Source organism: Marmota marmota, unplaced genomic scaffold (genome assembly GCF_001458135.2).
Source record: "Marmota marmota marmota unplaced genomic scaffold, marMar, whole genome shotgun sequence".
Lineage (NCBI taxonomy): Eukaryota > Metazoa > Chordata > Mammalia > Rodentia > Sciuridae > Marmota > Marmota marmota.
In genome coordinates, this window is record NW_025999961.1 from 1,391,664 (window position 1) to 1,396,347 (window position 4,684).

The window sequence follows — 4,684 nt, forward strand, 5'->3', positions numbered from 1 at the left end:
AAAAAAAAAAAAAAAAAAAAAAAAAAAAAAAAAAAAAAAAATTCTGTTTAGCATTATTGATTCTCCTGGCTCTGATATTAAGTTAGTTCTTTAAGTAGATTTCTATTCCAGGAATAGTAGCTAATATTTGTTGAGTGCTTATTGTGCATCAAATTCTATTCTAAGCCATATGCAACAGGTATATTCTCTCATTAGATCTCATCACAACAAACCAGGAAGATAGGGGTTTTTTTAAAAATTATTATTATCATCCAATATTACTGATGGGGAAATAGACACTGAGAAACACAGATCCATTGGCCTAAGATCACCCAGTTAGTAAGTAGAGTCAGGATTTGCACTCAGGCACTGATTCTAGCTCAAAAGCTGTCAAATGACTATTTATAGCTTCCCAAAAGAAGCCACAGACAAGCAATACAAACACCCAGTTAATTTGATTACTCCACTTTTAGATTAATAAATTGGCATCATGCCTAAACATTAATCTCTTATGAGTTGATTTTATGACTCCATTGGGTTCCATTTCCCTCTAGTAAACCAATACAGCTGAGTTTCCAAACCTACAAATCCAGATGTGGATGAAGACTTAGACCACAGAAGAGTGACAAGAGTAGAGATTAGGAGGGTAGCAGGGGCCAAATCTTGCTGGTCTTATGGACCAAGTGTGTATTTTTTTGTTTCTTAGCACAGAGCGAAGGGATATGAATTCTTTCCAGACCTTCCTGGAGAGTGACGTTGAGGGTATTTTAATGATTTTCAAGTAAAGATATGATTCTTATCCAGATGACTGTGAGTCATTTTTCTCAATAACAATATAAAAAGATAACATGGGCTTACACCATAGCAGGAAAAAAAATGTATTAGAAAAAAGCAATACCTGTTTGATGGTGAACTTGACCTTGGGTCTGAAAGCCCTTGTGGGCAATGCCCTGCAAACCAAAGGGTCCACAAGCAAGTTAGTTTGACCTTGACCAAATGCTTTATCTCTCTCTGAGATTCATGATATATATTAGTGTATTAAAGGTTGAAGAAAGGAAGCTCAGTAAATCTCTTTAATTTTGTTTAAACCCCATATTTTCTGAATTCATTTGACCACAATTTGTTTTTCCTCTAAGACTTATCAATTTCTCATGAAAACAATAAAACAAACTGCATTAAAACTGTGTGACAATAACATGGTACTATGTAAAAGTCGTTGTAATGGCATCATGTTTATTTAGTCCTGGAGTTTGTAGAACTCAATCTGTAGGCAAAAGAAAAGGGGACTAGAACATATTATTTGTTTATTTTTAGAGAACCATTCTCACACAATGGCAATTGGTTGCATATATGGTAACTTGGCTCTGAAGTGGATCACTGGCTTTGTGACCAACAATATTTTAGCTTTTTAAAATTGATTTTTTTAAAAAAATAAATGACAGCAGAATGCATTACAATTCTTATCACACATATACAGCACAATATTTTAGCTTTTGAAGACCAATTCTTTGTCTAAGCCTATGGTCTGAACTGGCTTGAACTTAGACTACCCAGTTGACACAGGGCACAGATGTGGGCCTGTCACAGAACACTAGGGTTTATTCATTTTAAAAGTTGTTGAGGACAGTTTTGGTAAAAGATACTTCACAAATATCTTTTGAGTAAGTTAATGAATATACAACTGAATGAGTAATTATGATAATTATTTGTCCTCATAAGGAAAGGTAATTAGGAGACCAGTAAGTATTGTGCAAAATCTAGGCTAGAATATAAATGGAACAATAAGTCTTAGAAAGAAACAAGATTTCTTTTTTTGTTCTGTGGGGATTTAGCAAATTAGCTCTATTTTTGTCTGAGTTTTACATACTGAAGAAAATATCATCTTCTGGCAAAAACTGGGCAATGTTGTTGAGTAATTTTGTCCCTTAAGATTTGGACAAGTTTGTGTGAATTAGGCAAATCACTTAATCTCTTTGTTTTCTTGTCTCCTGAACTAAGTAATCTCTAAGGTCGATTTTACTTTTAAAATGGGGTCCATTCATTTACAAATATGATGCTTTGTGCTTTCTCTTTAATTTCTACATTGGAAAAGTGCATAATCTTCATTATAAAACCAGGTCTGAATCCAGATTGAAAGAGCCACAGGAAAGCACAGAATTCCAGAACATTTTGCAAGAATGTCCTCACTCATTAAAGGAATGCTCTTAAGAGGAAAACAAGATCTCTGTGTACAGATTTCCCTACAGAGCAGCTGTGAAAGGCCCCTTGATTGAGGATGTGAATCTCAGCAAGAGCAGCACTCTCCTCTGGGGTAGTTTTGATGACCGTGGGCCACCACGTGGACTGGTGACACATGCGGGTCCTTTAATTATCTCTTGGCATCATCATGAGCCAACACTTAGCGTATACTTACAAAGGAGCATTTAGAGAACTGTTGTAAACTCTCTTCTACTACTTCATTTAATCCCAACCATAGCCATATGAACTGTTTCTTCTTATCATCATCTTTCTAAAGATGGATGCATGGAAGCACAACATGTTCAATTTGCTCAGGGTCATGGACCCGTTAAATGCTGGATCCACATCTAAATCGAAGTGCTTGGGTCCAGAATCCTTCCTCTTAACCATTCTGCTATATTCTGCCACCTCAGAGTATCCATCTAGACAGTGACAAAAGCTGAGACAAGGTAAGGCACCCAGCATACTGTGAGACTGCTATGCCAAGGGTGATTATTGAGGGAGATAAAATAAAAAGGGGCTGATTGCTCTTCTTACCCAGCTATCAAAACTGCAACTCACTGTAAGCAAAGTGAAATGAGTACTAGAATAGAGTGGTTCTGGGGAAAGAGGAAGATAATATTTGGAGTAGCTTATAAGGCTAATATTTTAATAGATATAGTAGGAGGAAAGCATTTCCAGTTAAAGAAACAGTGTGAATTTTAAGGTATGCCAGATAAACTCATCTGCCCAGATCGTAAGACATGCTGTGGGTTGATGACATTTGGCTGTGAGAAAGTTCTGAAGGCCTTACTAAGGAGTCTAATGTTATTCTGCAAGCAATAAGGAGCTATGTGAATTTACTTTGGAGTATGACTTTGGAGATAGCATAGTGGACTGGAGTCTAAACAGGAAGAAGTAGAAATTCAGCCAGGGTAATTTCAATGACAAATATGAAAAGGAGTGGAGTGGTAGATGTTGTGATATGGTGCCCAGACCTCTCCTTCAGAAATCAAGTTCTTATTATTCTTATTATTCATAGTCACTGAGAACACTGTTAACAGAGAGCCCTCAGCTGTCAATCCCTTCACCTACAGTCACGCCCTCTTTCTGGGAGGGTGGCATACAATGATTGATCATTGTTGGGGTTTTGAGGGGCTCTACTCCTCACTACAGTTCAGGACAGATCATTCCAGCCCCCACATTGTAGTTGGGCTCTTTTCTCTGCCCAATCCTGCTTCCTTCCTTTCCTCTTATGGGCTGCTTTTTCAATAGCACTCTCTAAGCAATCTCTTCCATACTAACTGCTTACAATCTGCATCCTGGGAAATTCAACCTGCCTTTGATGGTTATAAGATGCTCAGTGGAAGAAAAACACACAGGTGGACTTCTGGACAGGAATGTAGCAAGTGAAGGAAAAGAACACATCAAAGATGATACTTAACCAGGGTATCTAGAAGGATGGTTGTCTAAGACAGCATTTCTTCCTTGGACAAGCTGTAGCAGATCCTTTAATGACTTACCTGCTTTTCTTCTTGATCCTTACAATCTATTCTACACATATAGGCCAGAAGGATTCATGTTTCAACCCACCACCCCATCACGAACAGAAGGAAATCAAAAATTCTTATCATGCCTACAACATTCCACTTAATGCAGCCCCCTACCTCTTCCAATTCCCCTTACTTTCTATGCTCCAGTCATCCTGTCCTCATTGAAATTCTAGAACTTGCTGACCATGTGCCTGTCGATCCCCCAGATATTCCCTTGGCTCCTTCTCTCCTTTCATTTGAGCAGCTCTCTCTGATTAAAAACACCTCAGGGAGGCCTTAACCAACTCTCCCATCCAGAATGGCAGTCCCCATCATTCTCTATTCCTTGAACCACTTATTTTTTTCCCCAAAGCTCTTATTTTAGGTTGACATTGACCTATTATTTCTCTATGTGTTTATGTGTTGTCTGTTTCTCCTTCTAGAATGGAAACTTCATGAGGACAAGAGCTCTGTCTTCACCCTTCTATATCTCTGATCAAACACAAAACACACAAGTTAATAAAAATCAGGAACACCAGAGTATGTCTTCAGCAGAATATATGATTTCAATTTTGAGCCTGTTGAGCCTGAACAACCTTTATAGCAGTCACAGGGGATTTTAGACAGTTACCAATTCATATTTCTTGGTAAAGACAGAAAAGAGGGTGTTCTTTTGAGTGTCTACTACCCATAGACTATATGGGGAGAATGAGGTGAACAGCAGTTCCCAGGTTGGTTTAGGAAAGATTAGTCTCCTGGAAAAAAGAGTAGAATGATCATATTTTTACAATGAAACAAAAACCAATTCAAACAAGTTTAATAAAAGAAAACTTAATAAATAATCAAAGAAATAAAGGATAAAAAGGGGTGAAAAGGGCTTTAATTGGCCCATGTAACTGGAAAATCCAGAGGTTCAGCCTTGACCAGAACTAGGTATTCAAACTCTGATCTCAGAG

At 37.7% G+C, this 4,684-nt stretch overlaps 1 long non-coding RNA gene across 1 annotated transcript in view; it reads left to right on the forward strand.

The window, feature by feature from the left end:
- Positions 1-4,384, forward strand: part of LOC125616722 — a 9,736-nt gene extending 5,352 nt beyond the window's left edge. The window contains exon 4 of the long non-coding RNA XR_007347453.1: positions 4,172-4,384. This is a non-coding gene — a long non-coding RNA (uncharacterized LOC125616722). The remainder of the gene's footprint in view (positions 1-4,171) is intronic.
- Positions 4,385-4,684: the final 300 nt, after the last annotated feature.